The following is a 17,686-nucleotide window of genomic DNA, read 5'->3' on the forward strand; positions in this document are numbered from 1 at the left end:
AATTCCAAGTTTGCTTTGTTAGCGGTACCATGTATTGATGCGAACAAGGCCCCCTTTGCCGCCCAACAGCTTCGCGGTCCTGCACGTTTATGGTGGGATAATTATTGTGAAATGCAGCCTGCTGAACATATCATATCTTGGGAGGAATTCAGAACTGCATTCAGATCACATCATATTCCGGATGGACTGATGGAGAGAAAGTTGAATGAATTCTTGGCTCTAGATCAGGGAACCCGCACTGTTCTTCAATATGCACAGACCTTCAATCATCTGTGCCAATATGCGGGCCATCATGCTGATACTGATGCCAAGAAACGTGATCGTTTCCGTTGTGGCCTCAATACTAAGCTCAAGGAACGTTTAAACTTGGTTCAGCCCCATACCTATAATGAGCTGGTGAATATGGCCATTACACAGGAAGATTGTATTGCTGCACATCGTGCTGAGAAAAAGCGGAAGGCACCAACGGGACCCTCGAGTGCCCAGCCACCAAGGTATCGCCTGGTGCAAAATACTCCACCTAGGCCTCCACAAAGAAATGCCCCAGTGGGTAGGTTTGTCTTTAGGCCGCCTCAGCAACAGGGAGGATTCAGACCTCCAGTGCCTCAGCAACAGCAACAACAGCAGTTTAGCCCAAGGCCGAATGCCCCACAGTTCAATAGTGGGAATAGTAATAATCGATGTTTCAACTGTGGCAGTGCTTCTCATTTTGCCAAGAATTGTCCACAACCCAGAAGAAACAATCCAGGGCAAAACTCTAATCAGAACAACAACAACAACAACAACAACAACAAGGGCAAGGGCAAGAGGCAAATAGTGCAAGTCCGGCAAGGGCGAGTTAATTTCACTACTCTTGCAGACCTTCCAGCAGGAGCACCAGTAATGACGGGTACTTTCTCTATCCACAATAAACCCGCAGTCATATTATTTGATTCTGGTGCAACGCATAGTTTTATAAGTGCCAAATTTGGAGCAAGATTAGGATTGGATTTTTGTCATACTAAGGGATCGTTTATGATAACAACCCCTGGTGGGAAGATAGCTTCCAATCAAATCACTAGATGTGTGCCAATTAAGCTGGGTAGCAAATTGATAAAGACAGACTTGATCTTGCTGAATTTAGAAGGCATGGATGTTATTCTAGGCGTGAATTGGATGACTACACATAAAGTGCTATTAGATATCTCTTCCCGGGCTGTCGAGATAGATTCACCACATCAAGGAGCCACCATACTCTATCTACCCCAACGAGAGTACATTAACTCTTGTGCCTATGTCGCAAAAGAAATTAAACTTGAAGATATCCCTATTGTGTGGGAGTATGCGGATGTGTTTCCAAATGATTTACCTGGAATGCCTCCTGATAGGGACATCGAGTTTGTTATCGAACTTCAACCCGGTACCGCCCCTATTTCTAAGAGGTCGTACCGAATGCCTCCAAATGAATTAGCAGAATTGAAAGTCCAACTCCAAGATCTTCTTGACAAAGGTTTTATACGTCCAAGTTCTTCACCCTGGGGATGTCCAGCCCTGTTTGTGAAGAAGAAAGACGATAGTTTGAGGCTATGTGTTGATTATCGACCACTCAATGCGGTCACTATTAAAAACAAGTATCCTCTTCCCCGCATTGATATTCTGTTTGATCAGTTAGCTGGAGCTAAGGTTTTCTCTAAGATTGATCTTCGTTCTGGCTACCATCAAATAAAGATCAAGCCTTGTGATATTCCAAAGACTGCTTTCTCTACCAGATATGGACTATATGAATATTTGGTTATGTCTTTTGGTCTTACCAACGCCCCAGCATATTTTATGTACTTGATGAATTCAGTCTTCATGCCGGAGCTGGATAAATTCGTCGTGGTTTTCATTGACGATATCTTAATCTACTCCAAGAATGAAGAAGATCATGCTGAACATTTGCGTATCGTTCTCCAACGATTACGAGATCATCATCTTTATGCCAAATTCTCCAAGTGTGAATTTTGGTTGGACAGTGTGAAATTCTTAGGTCACACTATCTCCAGTGACGGTATATCTGTTGATCCAACTAAAGTACAAGAAGTGATGGATTGGGAATCTCCTATTTCAGTTCATCAAATTCGCAGTTTTCTTGGTTTAGCTGGATATTATCGTCGATTCATTACTGATTTCTCCAGAATAGCCAAGCCTATGACGGAGTTATTGAAGAAGGGAGTGAAGTTTGTTTGGAATGATAAGTGTGAAGAAGCTTTCCAAACTCTCAAAGCAAGATTAACTACCGCTCCAGTATTGTCTACACCGGACAGTACTAAACCTTTTGATGTCTATTGTGATGCGTCGGGTACGGGACTTGGTTGTGTGCTTATGCAGGACAACCGGGTTATCTCTTATGCATCAAGAGCTCTCCGAGATCATGAGAAGAATTATCCAACCCATGATCTGGAGTTAGCAGCTGTCATTCACGCTCTTAAGATGTGGAGACATCATCTTATGGGAACTCACTGTAATATTTACACTGACCATAAGAGTCTCAAATATATCTTCACTCAAGCGGATCTCAACATGAGACAGAGACGCTGGCTGGAGTTGATAAAGGATTATGATCTAGAAGTGCATTATCATCCAGGAAAGGCTAATGTGGTTGCGGATGCACTCAGCCGCAAGTCACAATGCCATTGTCTATCTGTAGAACCATTCAATGAAACTCTATGCCAGGAAATGATGAAGTTAAACCTAGAAATGGTACCTCAAGGAAGTTTGAACCATATATCCCTTGAGCCTACACTTCAGGATAGCATCATCATGGGACAATTACATGATGAGGGTATCAAGGTTATCAAGGAAAAGTTATCACAGGGAGAAGCAAAGTATAAATGTTTCAGAGTGGATCATAGGGGAGTTCTATGGTTCGAATCCCGACTGGTGGTACCTAAGGATCATCAGCTTAGAAAGCAAATCCTTGATGAAGCACATCTATCGAAGTTTTCGATTCATCCCGGTGGTACCAAGATGTACCATGATCTCAAACAAAATTTCTGGTGGACTCGAATGAAAAGAGAGATCGCCAGATATGTTTCTGAGTGTGATGTCTGTCAAAGAGTTAAAGCTAGTCATTTGAAAGTAGCTGGTACTCTCCAACCTTTATCTATTCCATCCTGGAAATGGGAGGACATCAGTATGGATTTTATCGTTGGTTTACCCACTACTCCTCATAAGCATGATTCTGTTTGGGTAATCGTTGATAGACTCACCAAGACCGCTCATTTTATTCCAGTACACACCACTTATTCTGCCAAGAAGTACGCAGAAATTTATCTCGATCAGATTGTTCGTTTACATGGCATTCCAAAGACGATTATTTCTGATCGTGGGCCTCAGTTTATAGCACGTTTCTGGGAGCAAATGCAAGAATCCCTTGGAACAAAACTGATTCGTAGTTCAGCTTATCATCCACAAACAGATGGGCAAACTGAACGAATCAATCAAATCCTTGAAGACATGTTGAGGGCATGTGTTATTCAATATGGCAAGAATTGGGTTAAGTGCTTAGCACTGGCAGAGTTTTCATACAATAACAGTTATCAATCTAGCTTGCAAATGGCCCCATTTGAAGCATTATACGGTCGAAGGTGTCGAACTCCTTTGAATTGGTCGCAAGCTGGGGAACGCAAAATTTTTGGGCCAGATTTAGTCTCTGAGGCAGAGGAGCAAGTCAGAGTTATCCAGGTTAATCTTAAAGCAGCCCAATCAAGACAGAAAAGTTATGCAGACAAAAGAAGAGATCCTTTACAATTCGAGGTAGGAGACTTTGTATATTTGCGAGTATCTCCTACTAAAGGTGTTCAACGCTTTGGCTTAAAAGGGAAATTAGCACCCCGATATATCGGACCATTTGAAATTATCGAAACTTGTGGACCCGTTGCCTACCGACTCCATCTTTCATCTCAATTGGCCGCCGTTCATGATGTCTTCCATGTCTCACAACTTCGGAAGTGCACCAGGGTACCTACTGAAATCCTTGAACCACAAGATATCGAAATTGAATCCGATCTATCTTATACGGAGTATCCAATCAAGATTCTTGACACAAAAGAAAGAAGTACTAGAAGGGAGAAAGTTAAAATGTACAAAATCCAGTGGAATCAGCATACTGTAGAAGAAGCTACTTGGGAAACTGAAAATTTTCTCCAAAGAAACTTTCCCGACTTTCTTAGAACCAATCCAGGTACCAAATCGTTGCACCCTTTTCTTTCTATAATCTCGGGACGAGATTCCTTTTAGGGGGGGAAGGCTGTAACACCCCGGGTGTTTACACAGTATTTTATTTTGGTGCCTGCACAGTAATGGTGTAGGTTTGCTATGCATCATGTGCTTCAATTACTTAAAAAGGATCTTTTTGTAATTATGAAAGGTTATATGTGTAATTATGATTTTATGCAAGGTCCTTTATATAGTTAATTGTGTTTATAGCTTTTATGGAGGGTGTTTGTGCAAAATTTCAGTGCATTTATTGCATGGCAACCAATTTTGCTTGTAAGTCTATGTTTGTAGTGAATTTACGTTGAAAAAGACAAATTTCCTAGATTTCAAAATCCCTTCAATGATTTTAATTTTAGCTCTTGAATCTTTGGTCAAATAAATTTTTGCACAACATCAAAGTTGTAGATCTTGAAAAGTTGAACAACTTTCATGTTGGGCACTTTTTCATTTGAGCTTTAGTTCGAAAGTTATTGCTTGTTTACAGAAAGGTCCCTGGAACTTTTGGAAATTGCAAAATCGTCCTTATGACCATCTCCCCACCCTGCTCTGCTTCTCGCCGCCGGCCATCGACAGCGCCGCCCGCCGACGATTTCCCGGCCTTCCCGGCCATCAATTCGCCGTGCGCTGGCGCCCACGCGTCGCGGACGAGCTCCTCCCCCGCCTGTTGCCTCGCGCTGGCGCCTCCACCCCTCGCCACGCCGCCCCGCCGCGCCCAGAACCTCCCCGCCGGCTGCCACCTCGCCGCCGCCGCGGAGAGCCCAAACCAGAGGCCCAGCTCTCGATCTTTCGCGCGCCTGAGCACTACCAGAAGCCCCGCGCTCTATTCCCCTCCTCGTTTCGCCAGTTCCCTAACCCCACGCCCCAGAACGCCGCCGCCGCTCACCCCGAACGCCGGCGAGCTCCACTCCACCGCGGAGCCGCCAACCCAGGCCCGCTCCACCCCTACATCCCCCACCTTTAGCACCGCCTCGACCTCGCGCAGCTCCCAGGCCACTTCCCCTCGCCTGAACCTCACCGGAGCACCCTCGCCGTCGCTTGCCTCCGCCGCCGACCCGCCCTGCTCCGCCGAGCCGCCGATTCCGAGCCCCTCCGCGCAACCCTAGGCCACCCAGAGGTGCGCCTTGCACCCGTGAAGCTCACGCACCCCTCCCCTCTCGCCGCCGGTGAGCCCCTCGCCGGGAAACGGCCGGTCAACCGCCGCCTCCCCTCTCTGACCCGGCCCAGGGACCTCGGGTTGAAAGGAAAGGAAACCCAGGGGGTTATTTGCATAGGCATAGACTCAGATGAATAGTGCCAGTAGGGGCTGCTTTGTAATATTTTCAGTGAACTTTGAAATTCTAGATCAATTCGTAGAAAATTCGTAAAATAGCAAATCTTGATGTTTTGGAATCCTCTTGAAGAGCTCTATGCAGTAAAACCAGAATATGTTAGGCCTTAGTTGCAAGTTTTTGCTGTAGATGTTGTTTTGTGTTACTAGGTGTATAACTACTTGTTCTTTAATCTTTTTCTTATCTGATGCTTGAAAGCTTGTTTTGCTTTGAAATTTTGGTGGTAGTTTACTCATGTTACACTAGCTTTGCTATAAAAATTTCATGATCAGTTCTTTGTTGTAGCTTTTTATTTGATTTAATATTTGTTTAATAGACTTTATTCATGGTAAATAGTTTCTGTTCTTAACAAATCCTGAAAATATTCATGAGTGTTCTTCTGGAGTATGTTAGCTTGTCCAGGAAGTTTGAGCTTTAGTTCATGTCTAGAACAGGAGCAAAAATTAAATCTTGCTAAACTGATGTCTGTTTAGTTTAATTTTTCTGAATTAATTCCGTGCAGATAAAATCATGAAAAATTCACATCAGCTAGATCATCCCTGTTTAGATCTCATGTTAAATTTTGAGCTTCTGATCTTCTTTAGTTTGACCTGTGTAATTCTTGCTTGTTCTAGATGTTATCTGAGTAAATGATTTATTGTGATTAAATGATTACATGTCTTGGCATTATTTTTGTAGGGTAGATTACTTTATTCATGTTCTGTTTAGAGTAATTTTGGTAGATTTTATTACTGTTTGTACTTTGATTTGTTGATTTATTTACAAACCATGACTTATTTGTATAGGAAATCGCCACCACTCTTTTTATGAAGTTAGTTAACTTCTTTTGTGCTTTTGATCATGATGCCTTGTGTAGTTAAATTTGTTATTTAACTACTCTATAAACGATTGCCCATGTTTGTTTATAATGTTGTTCTTGCATTACATATAGATACGACTACTTTGTCAGACGGGACGTACGAGTTGATTCCGGAGTCTGACGGAGGTGATCTCGAAGCTCAAGTGAACACTGCGGAACTAACTGAAGCCCCGAACCAAAGTTCGGAAGAGCCTAGCGCTGAAATAGTTAGCAATTACCGAGAAGGCAAGCCCCGGACATAACCTATATTTCAAATTATTATCATTTTACTGTTATTACTTACTTGTGCATTTACAGTTCTTAGGATTTGAATTGGAACCCTAGATGCATGATCCTAGGAACCTATGTACTGAACACTAGACCTGAGTTCGACTATCTGCTAAGCTTATAGGAACGGTAAAAGTCGAGTGATTGCCTGTCACACGCGAGCTTTATAGGAATTGCTTGTTTACTTTCTGTTATTAATATAAGGACGACGGACGGGGTTGTGTTCGATATTATGTCCTATGTGAGACCCCGTCTGTGTTGATGAACTTGCTAAGGTCGCGGTGTGTGGTAGTGCTGGTTAAGTTTTTGAAAGTACTAGTCACATGCCGTAAATATGGTACGCGGCAAGCCTAGTAGCCGATTGGACCGGGGAGTGGATATACCTCCCACTCTCTCAGTAGGGATAGGTTTTATTTTATGTTGCGCAACACTACGACTTCTAGGGACAAGGTTCGGCCTTGGAGCCCTGTAGTCGGGGAGAGTGGCACTATCCACAAGCCGGAAAGAAAGGTTAACGGTTGTTTGGGAATGACCCGACGGTATTCCAGACGTGTGTGCTAGGTTACCCTTGCAAGGTTGAATTTCGATTCAGAATCGTCCGCCTCTCACGATGAAATGAGACTGCTTGATCTCTTTGCCACACAGAGTAATAAGAGCAACAATATTCTTATTAATCTTGATGTTTGCTTAGAAGTTTCACCATGAATGGTTGGTAGATGCTTACATAGAATGGTTAATCAACTAGAATCTTGCAGCTAAAACTTGAAAGTAAGGACCTACTCTTTATTGCTTTTCAGCAAAGGAAAACCAGAGCCTTACAAAGCCTTGCATAGTCTAGCTAAGGTGGGCTACTTATACCCGTTGTCGGTTAAGTCTTGCTGAGTATTAGAATACTCAGCCTTGCTGTTGAAACCCTTTTTCAGGTATGACTTTTGAGGATCAGGTCGCTAGCTTGACCTATCCTTGCTCGTTGCCTCCTGGCTGGTCCGTAGAATGGGATACGTCTTCGGCCGGCAATGACTATGACGAGTGATACCCGGCTTGGGCTAGCTTGGTATACTTTTGGCGACGTGTTGTAGAGATCGTGTTTCTTCTTCCGCTGTTTAGACTCTGAACTGATAATCATGGCTTGTATAACTGTTTTACTTAAGTTGGTTTTGTAATAATGGTTTGAACTATTTTGTAATCACTACTGAACTTGCCTGTGTTGTAAATTTTGTGGTTGTAATATCTCTGGACTCGCCTTCGTGCGAGGTATGCTTGTTCGATCCGAGAATCGGTGGTTGTATCGGGACGTTACCCGACAGACCAAAAATTGTTCCGTTTGAAGTGCGTTTAAGCTAATGTTGCCTTTATGGTGATGGTTTACGCACTTGAGCCGGGATAATTTAGGCGGTTCTGCCACACCTGCAGGGGCGGCGGCATCCGCGCCTGCAGGGGGCGGCGGCGAGCCGGGAGATCGACGGAGGAGGGGGGTCTCGTGGGGGAGACGGGGGCAGGAGGGGGTATCGGGGGAAAATCCGCTCGATTCTCGTCTAAGCGAGTCGGGAGACGCGGTGGGAAAAATCCGCATGCATGTTGTACCGAGGATTCTCAGAGACGCCGCGGCCCGCATAATCGAAAAATAAGTAAAGCGTTTGGGTGGGCTTCTCGCTTATTTGAACCGAGAATCCGCTTATAAGCGGAAACAAACAGGGCCTGAGTCATCCGCGCGGCGAGGCCCGCGGCAGCAGCTCGACCACGAGGGCCGGGGGCCTTTTATTTTCAGAGGCAGCCGCAGCGGCCTAGCTTCCGTCCCTGGCCCAGTACGACAAAGATGGGCTTCAACGGGACCAAAACCAAATCATGTTAAGCAGGCCAGCAGGGGTCCAGCAATCCTATATATCTTCTAGAAGATTTTTTCTTCTCCACCTTCCAGTGTTTGAGATTCGTATAAACCATCTCATCTGTTAGATCTCCTCAATCCTAACCTTCTTCCTTCTCTTTTATTCCTCACCATGCGCCGCCGCCGCCCCTAAGTCCGGGCTTCGCCCGCTGCGCCGCCGCTGCTGCCGCACGCTGCCTGCTTTGCCTGCTGCCCCATGATTCCCAGTAGTAAATCGTTGGCATATCGCGCGTAACAAATCCTTATTAATAAGGAATGGCTTTTAAAGGGGGCTAGCTTACGGGCCAGGCCTCTCTCTGACCTGATAACTAGTATCGCCTCCCCGCCCAGCTCTATCAACAGGCCCCTTCTTTTGCAATACTTAAGAAGGTCTCTCATGGCCAAATTCTTATTAAAGCCTTCTCTACCATGGAATTCTGCCTTCGGGGTCAACCCAGCGGCTTCTATGAGGAAGACAGCGCAAATGAGGCTTGAGGGCTTGTTAAGGAAGGCGGCTAGGGCTGCTGAAGGAGGGAAGAAATGCGTTTTCTGGTCTCCCCTTCGCCTGGGGGTGCTTGGGGGGGGGGGGCACGACGAAACAAGGGAATGAAAGGTCGCTTTGCGTTGGATGCTCTTTACCCTCCCCACTATGAGGGCTCTGTTTTCTTGGGGAGCGTTGAAGCTTGCTTCTTTTCCATACTTTTCTTGGTCATCAATACGACGACCTATTCTTAATGGAACCCATATGATTTTCACTACAAGAGGAATTTCGTGCTTCTGCCTGCTGCATGCTGCTGGGCCGCTGCGCATGCTGCTGCGCCTGCTGTCACTGCATGCTGCTGCGTGCGTCCGCTGCGCGCCACCGCCTGAACCGGAGAAGAAACCTGTTCAATATTTGATTTTAGTATTTTCAACATTTTATATTTTTAATTTCAACATTTTATTTTTACAGTTTCAACATTTTAAAAGTTCAATGTTGAACAAGTTTAACAAAATGTTGAGCTAACTCTATCAAAATGTTGAACAGTTTGTAGCAGATAATTGGGTTAAAGTGGGCTTTAAAGATGGATAACTTATCTATCTTCCAAAAGATATATAGGAGCCCCGCAGGGGTCTCCTGAGCGGGAATTCCTATATCTATACTATAAAAGTTGAAACAATTAAAAATAATTCTCACCCAAAGTGGACCACCCTTATCCCTCACGGATGGCCCCATACCACAGGTCCCAAGATGGTGGATAGATGGTGGATAGATGAAAATAGCTATTTCTAAAATGTTTCCACTTAAAACCTCCAATTTTTCTCACCATAGCTCTCCTATGTACCTACCGTACCTACCTATTGATCTCATATGGAAAGCCAATTAGCTAGAAATTGGCTGCCTCACCCGTGCATGTAAGGGAGGATGCAAATCACGCGGCCTCATGTTTACGCACACAACCTGAACATGCATGGCGCTAATGACGGGAGTTCATTTGTTTTGTTTCCTTATTATGCCCACACACACGGAAGGAACAGGTTTGACGCACTGTTTTTTTTGGAAGGAAAAAGAGAGGGTCCAGTTCCTCCTGCATTTGACGCACACGTTTGGAAGGAAAAAGCGTTCCGTCGCTGCTTCCGATCCTGCCTAGAGATTTGCTTCTTTATGTATATTCGGTCTCAAAATATATAAATAATCATACTAATCAGAAAATAAATAAAAAATATTGACCACTACAATTATAATAATATTAGCCAAAAATATTTCTATGCCTAATGAAAATAACTAATCATTGCTGTTATGAAAAAAATAATCAAAAATACCTTTAGCTGCTTTCTTTGCAAAGATACCTCAAGTTATGTATAAATTATTAACTTATATTATTGATTAGAAAATAAAGCCTACAAAAGTTATTTAGTTAGAATAGGAACAAGTTAAAAAAAGAGAGATTAACCAATGGAGATAGTAATAGAGCCCTAACAAAAAAAACTTATGACAATATATCTATATTTAAATTATTTTAAGAACAAGACATAGAGTGCGATAGTAAAAGAACAACATAAAGGAAAAGTATAATTTTAATAATAATAATAATAATACCAATATATATAAACATTTAGATTCTCGATACTAGCCACGCAAATGCGCAGGCCATCTCACTAGTATTTTTTAATAATGGAAAATATACGGCTTCAGATCTCTTCGTGAAAGAGGCATCAATCTAAAATTATTACATCGCACATAATTTAAAAATCATAATGGTCCATCATTATAGATTTGTAGAATAAACGGCTATCCATAGGATGCGAAGCACTCCATGAATCTTGACTCTAGACACCGGCATGCTTTGACAATCTCATCCTTTCTGCCATCATGCCACAACCTCAAAATCGGGGCCAATGCATCTCTCTGGGAAGAACCTGCAAAAAAAAATTTTGGTTTGCATTTGGTAAATACAATTTCATTTCTTGTGAGCTATATTGCCCGACAGAAAGAAGCAGTCCCTGTCAATAGCATAAAATTGTGTTTCCAAGAATTCTATATTGCTTCCAATATAGTTTTTTTTATAATGAAGCTTCTAATGTTTGAAATCTGTTACAAAACAAAATGTTTGAAATGTTTTTACATGGAAGATGTATATACATGACAAACATTGAGTACACAATTAAGCCAGAGCATCAACAACAGTCGAAAATATATTCTTTTTCAAAGACCTTTTAGACAGTTTACATCTCCCACATTACATATGCTAGCAAACAAGTTTTATACTTATCTTTTAGTACGAAATACATTTATTATATAGTGATTTCTGTTGCCAGCCTCCAAGGCCGGCTTAAAGGGGAGGGCAGGCAGGGCAATGGTCCGGGGCCTACGAAGTAGGGGGGCCCAAAATCTAGTATCACTATACCACAGCCCCAAAATCCCAACCGATGTCAGTCGGGTAAAGTAGAAGATTAGCAACTGTCGGTACACTCAGACAGGGGTACCCTCTCCCACAGCAACAAGCCCAAAGAGGCGCGAGGTTATCCGTAACCTCGCACTAAGCCTCTGGGCAGCTGGGCACAAAAGCCCGGACCTGACAGTTGGGGACAACGACCTCCGGGTCCGCTCCCCACGTGGTGGCAGGTCCGACGCTGCCACGTGTCCACCTGGACGAAGTGCTCAGGGCCGGCTTCCACGGGTACAGACTCCCGCTGACAGGTCCCGAACCCCCGTGGGCTAGTCCTGGAACCCCACGTGTGGAAGCCGGACCTCCAGGAGGCCTGAGCCTTCGAGCTAGTCAAGGCGCCCGGACCCCGCTCCCCACTCGGGAAGGGGTCCGGAGCCGCCACATGTCCCTGTAGGCTCGGCCGCCGGACCCCCGGGTCCGGCGCCGCCACGTGTCCCTGTGGCCGTGACCGCTGACCTCCGGGTCCGGTGCCGACACGTGTCCCATAGGCGCAAGCCTTCCGCCCGGAAGCCAACCCGCCTGCCGCATTAAATGCGGGCGGAGGAGGCGTGCGCTATCAGAGCAGGGCATGGACCGCCCTCTGACGGGTTGGACAGGCACGAATGACAACACAGTAAGCCCACCAGTTACCGAGGCGTCTCGTCAGTTACCGAGGCAAGCATTAAAGACTGAGCGCCGCGCACATGGGCGACGAGTCATGATGACCAGCTACTGACTTGAGCAACAGTGCACGCTGCTACAGTGGACTGAGTCAGTAGTTCGGCGCTTCATCATGACCTCGACGCACGGCTGCAGAGGCTAGACTCTACTCCGACAGGACAGCTCAAGACCACGCCTGGTCAGAAGATTCGTACGTTGTAAGATAATATATCGCCGGGTCCACATGTCGGGGGGCCCCGCTCAGTGTATGTGCTCCCCTTGGTCATATAAAAGGGAGAGCACGCACGGTAGGATGATAAGTTCACACAGACACAAGTTCTCGGGACTTCTTCCAGGTCTCTCTCCTCCTCCACACTCTCGCTCAAGTCCAGGGCTCTAGCAAGCTCTCATACAACATTCTCTAAGCTCTGGCAATACAACTCACAGTGGACATAGGGTATTACGCTCCGGCGACCCGAACCACTCTAAATCCTTGTGTGCTTTTCATGTTCCTACGCCTTTAGATCGAGCATTCCTTGGCTGTCCCCAAGCTCATCCTGCACTTAGGATTAGGCGGGTGCAATCCGCCACCCGTCTGGAGAAATCCTCCGACATTTGGCGCACCAGGTAGGGGCCTGCTTGGCTTTCGCTTGATCATCGGCTCGGCATCACCATGTTTCAGGTGGCGAGCGCCCGGGGGCTAGAACTCGCACGGCAAGCGCCCGTGTCAACAGGACAGCGACAGCGGGTCATGCTCTCCCAGCTCGTCATCAAGCAGGTCTGGGGGGAGCACAGCTTCAGCAAATCCAAGCTCGCAGCATACCTCACTCATGTGAGGAAGCCCGCTCCGGCGGAAAGTCGACTCCGGTCACACCAAGCCCGCTCCGGCGGAAAGCCGACTCCGGTCGCACCAAGCTCGCTCCGACAGCAATCCGACTCCGGTCGCACCAAGCCCACTCTGGTGGCACGCTCCGGCAGAAAGCTAAACTCCGGTAATGGCGACAATCCCCGTAAGTTTAATCCTTGGGGGCCCGACCGAGAGTAAAACCCTTTCAGAGGGGTACGGAGCCCTGTGAACCTACAGACCCGGGGAAGCGCACTCATTCTCCGGGGAGGTCCGGAGCCGTGTAGCCGCTTAGCCTGGTTCCGTACCCTAAGCCTGCATGCTCCACCTCCTGTGAATGAGTGCCGTAGTACCTAGGTCCGGGAACCTGGAGGTCCGGATCTTCTCTTAACCTTTTCCTTTGTAGCTAGGGAGTACTTGCGTGTGGTCCAGAGCGGTGGAGGTCCGTCCTCATAAACCCGGCCTCTGGCGTTCATCGCACGTCTCGTACATACCAAGTTATAAATGAAAAGTTTACTCTCAGCTCATCCCTAAGGTTGTTACATTCCAGCTTATATCCTTGCATTACACTAGCCCCCACGTGGCTCCTTACTCTTGTGCGGTGATTGTGGTCCGAATTGAGTTGGCTAGCTAGTGACTTAGCTCGAGACCCCTCATGGAAGAGAGGGGTTCGGACCCCTGGGAACCTGCAGGTTCAGGGAAGCGCACTCATTCTCCGGGGAGGTCCGGAGCCGTGTAGCCGCTTAGCCTGGTTCCGTACCCTAAGCCTGCACGCACCACCTCCTGTGAATGAGTGCCGTAGTACCTAGGACTGGGAACCTACAGGTCCGGACTTTCTCTTAACCTAAAGGTTGGCCCCTTGAGCTCCGTTCACTGAGCCTAGCTGTCTATCTCAAAGGATCACAGCCAACAGGATTTGGGATTCCGTGGGTACATTACTAAACGCCAGTTCTAAGTCATGGGCAGGTCCGACGGAGGTCTTCCTTCCCCTGTAGGTCCGGCTTGTCGTCAGCCAAGAAGGTGGTAGGGACATGGCTCCGGAAGCGTGTCCGGATGTACGGCGTTTCCCGACAACTGCGACATGGTTCTGACCCCACCTGCGGGTTCGTACCTCTCCTGCAGGTGGGCTCGGGGGCCTCTGTCGGTACACTCAGATAGGGGTACCCTCTCCCACAGCAATAAGCCCAAAGAGGCGCGAGGTTATCCGTAACCTCGCACTAAGTCTCTGGGCAGCTGGGCACAAAAGCCCGGACCTGACAGTTGGGGACAACGACCTCCGGGTCCGTTCCCCACGTGGTGGCAGGTCCGCCGCTGCCACGTGTCCACCTGGACGAAGTGCTCAGGGCCGGCTTCCACGGGTCCGGACTCCCGCGGACAGGTCCCGAACCCCCGTGGGCTGGTCCTGGAACCCTACATGTGGAAGCCGGACATCTAGGAGGCCTGAGCCTTCGAGCTAGTCAGGGCGCCCGGACCCCGCTCCCCGCTCGGGAAGGGGTCCGGAGCCGCCACGTGTCCCTGTGGGCGCGACCGCTGACCTTCGGGTCCGGTGCCGACACGTGTCCCACAGGCGCAAGCCTTCCGCCGGAAGCCAACCTGCCTGCTGCATTAAATGCGGGCAGAGGAGGCGTGCGCTGTCAGAGCAGGGCATGGGCCGCCCTCTGACAGGTTGGACAGGCACGAATGACAACACAGTAAGCCCGCCAGTTACCGAGACGACTCGTCAGTTACCAAGGCAAGCATTAAAAACTCAGCGCCGCGCGCATGGGCGACGAGTCATGATGACCAGCTACTGACTAGAGCAACAGTGCACGCTGCTACAGTGGACTGAGTCAGCAGTTCGGCCCTTCATCATGACCTCGACGCACGGCTGCAGAGGCTAGACTCTACTCCGACAGGACAGCTCAAGACCACGCCTGGTTAGAAGATTCGTACGTTGTAAAATAATATATCGCCGGGTCCACATGTCGGGCCCCCGCTCAGTGTACGTGCTCCCCTTGGTCATATAAAAAGGAGAGCACGCACGATAGGATGATAAGTTCACACAGACACAAGTTCTCGGGACTTCTTCCAGGTCTCTCTCCTCCTCCACACTCTCGCTCAAGCCCAGGGCTCTAGCAAGCTCTCATACAACACTCTCTAAGCTCTGGCAATACAACTCACAATGGATGTAGGGTATTACTCTCTGGCGGCCCGAACTACTCTAAATTCTTGTGTGCTTTTCGTGTTCATACGTCTCTAGATCGAGCACTCCTTGGCTGTCCCCAAGCTCATCCTACACTTAGGATTAGGCCAGTGCAATCCGCCACACGGCTGGAGAAATCCTCCGACATCAATGAACAGTCGGTCGGTTAAGTTATGTAACAAACCATTGGTCGGTAATTCAAGTTTCGCCGACCGATCATCAGTCGGTATTTGTATTCACATATACCATCAAACTATCTGTCGGTAATACTTAGTATTTGCATCGAACCATCCGTCGGTATATATGGAGTGGAGCCCAATCTGATGTTTAATGGGCTGACCAGATCGGCCCAACCATCTGTGACCACTCATCAAGATGAACGGCTCACATTCTTCCGACCAAGGTATAAAAAGGTTGGGTAAAGTCCTAACTCTAGTTTTCTCATCCTCCCTCCCTCCATCCTCTCACGCGTCCACATGGAAACAAAGGGAGGATTGAGCAGGCAGAGGCAGCTGTTCGGGGCACGCTCGTGCCCTTCCCCGGCACTCACGGGTGGCCCGCGCTGGAGGCCGACGGGTCGGGGGGCCCGCGCCCGCGACTGCGGCCGGCGGCCAGCGCCTGGGGTAGCGTCGCGTTTGCGCCGGGGGCTGCGCTGAGCCGTGGGCTAAAGCCACGCTGGCGGCCGGGGTCGGCGCCGCGTGCATAGGCACCCGCGCCATGGCCAGAGGCCAGCCGCGCTGCACCGGCGGCCGGGGGCCTCGCCTATCTATTTCGCCGATCTGAGGCTCCGTCGCCACCACCGCAAATGCGGGCGCGAGGCGGAGGAGGCGAGGGATTGGGCAGATGTCGTCGTTCCCGGGCTCCTCCACAACGACGCCGGCACAGGGCCCCAGCAACTTCGACAGCAAGCCGCGTCACCACCAGTGACTCGTGGCCTGCAGCTCCATCGAGCTTCTCGCCGATTTAGGGTAAATCCATTCTGCTCTTTCCATTTGTTGTAACATAGTTACCTAAATTTTATCATTGTGTATGAATGGATCTAGCAAAATTCATATGTGCAGGATGTAGTAGCTTCGCTTGACAGCAAGGTTAACTATCTTAGCAAATTAGTAATTTCAAGATGTAGTAGCTTCGCTCTTGTCCAGATAAATCATGATTATAACTTATTGCTACATAAATCATGAAGAAACAGCAAGAACGTGATGTGTTTTGCATCAAGTTTCGGTTGTGTTCTTTTTGTCTAACGTAAAATCTGTGGATTATGATCTAAGATAGTGACTCTTTTTCATGTCATTTCTGTACAATGTGCACAACAGTTGGTATGTCCTTTGCATTAGATACACATTTTGGGGGTACAATTTCTTTTTTTGTGCCATTTATTGCTAGTTGGTTCTCTCTTGATTTAGTAGTAATTTCGAACCTTTCAGAGCTTTGATGAGATCCTAGACAAGGCCCTCAGGATCAAAGGTACGGTGGTTCAATAGTCTGCTAAGATTTTGTTAGTTTAGTGCAAGAGTGGCTTCAAAAGATACATGTGTGATTGCAGAACTTTGTTTCATTGGTTTAGTTGTCGATGTATTCTTATGCTACTTCTTTGTCTTAATTTCAGGTAGCAGATTTACTAGGTGGTGTATTTGCAAATGTTATGGGCTTCTAGAACAGGTTGCGTTTACTCTTGTTTGCTTCTAGTTTTAGTCTTATTTTTATTTCCTCTCTATAGGCTCAAATGCACTCGAGCTTACACCAAACTTGCAATTTTTCTTCACGATTGTAGGGTCCTACCTGGGGCTCCTTAATTTTATTGCTGCCATCAGTTTTGCAATTGGATCTTAACCAAAAACCATCATACTTCTATTGAATTTCAGGCAGTTCTAGGAGATGCTAGCTTGATGGTGTCAGGAGCAAGCAAGACATTCAAAGTGCTTATGGAAGCTGTGTTTTGTTTCAAAGATGCATTAGAAGGAGTCGACTGCTCTGCTGTGTTCTTGGTATGCAGTATAAGCTGTGGCTTGTAGGCTAGTTCTTCTCAGTCAAGTCTTTTGGGTGTTGGCAAACTAATTTTTGGGTATTAGCAAGTTTGCCGCATGGTTCTTGTATTTGCTTGTTGAGATGGAACTCTTTGTTGTCTACACTTGTGGAAAAAACATTGGTTTGACTAATGTTTATGTGGATAATGCAATGTTTGTATCCACATATTAGATCAATATCCATATTATTATGGTTGATGCATCTTATGATGAATGTTGATGTACTAATAAGAATTTTGAATTTCTTGTGAATGAACATTTGAATTTGAACATGTGACATTTCGTACCAATTGCTATCAAAATTTTTTTATCAACATAAACTATCTCATTGAACCGTTGGTCGGTAAAGCTGGCATCGAGCGTCGAATGATTGGTCGGTAAAGAGGTGTCGGTCGGTATAACTTTATACCGACGCCATTTAAAACGACTTATAGCAGGGGTCGGTATAACTTTATACCGACCGATGGTGCGTCGGTACAGAGGCTTATAGCGACCTTTACGGTGTTG

The 17,686-nt window shown here is 46.9% G+C and overlaps 1 long non-coding RNA gene across 2 annotated transcripts; it reads left to right on the forward strand.

Moving 5' to 3' along the window:
• The first annotated feature begins 15,840 nt into the window (after window positions 1-15,840).
• Window positions 15,841-17,451, forward strand: LOC120701222. Of its 2 annotated transcripts, XR_005686004.1 has the most exons (3): window positions 15,841-16,120; window positions 16,762-16,814; window positions 17,018-17,381. It is a non-coding gene; the product is annotated as an uncharacterized LOC120701222 (long non-coding RNA). The 2 variants fall into 2 exon arrangements; XR_005686003.1 differs by having other exon boundaries at window positions 16,762-17,451.
• Window positions 17,452-17,686: the final 235 nt, after the last annotated feature.

Source organism: Panicum virgatum, chromosome 3K, assembly GCF_016808335.1.
Source record: "Panicum virgatum strain AP13 chromosome 3K, P.virgatum_v5, whole genome shotgun sequence".
NCBI lineage: Eukaryota > Viridiplantae > Streptophyta > Magnoliopsida > Poales > Poaceae > Panicum > Panicum virgatum.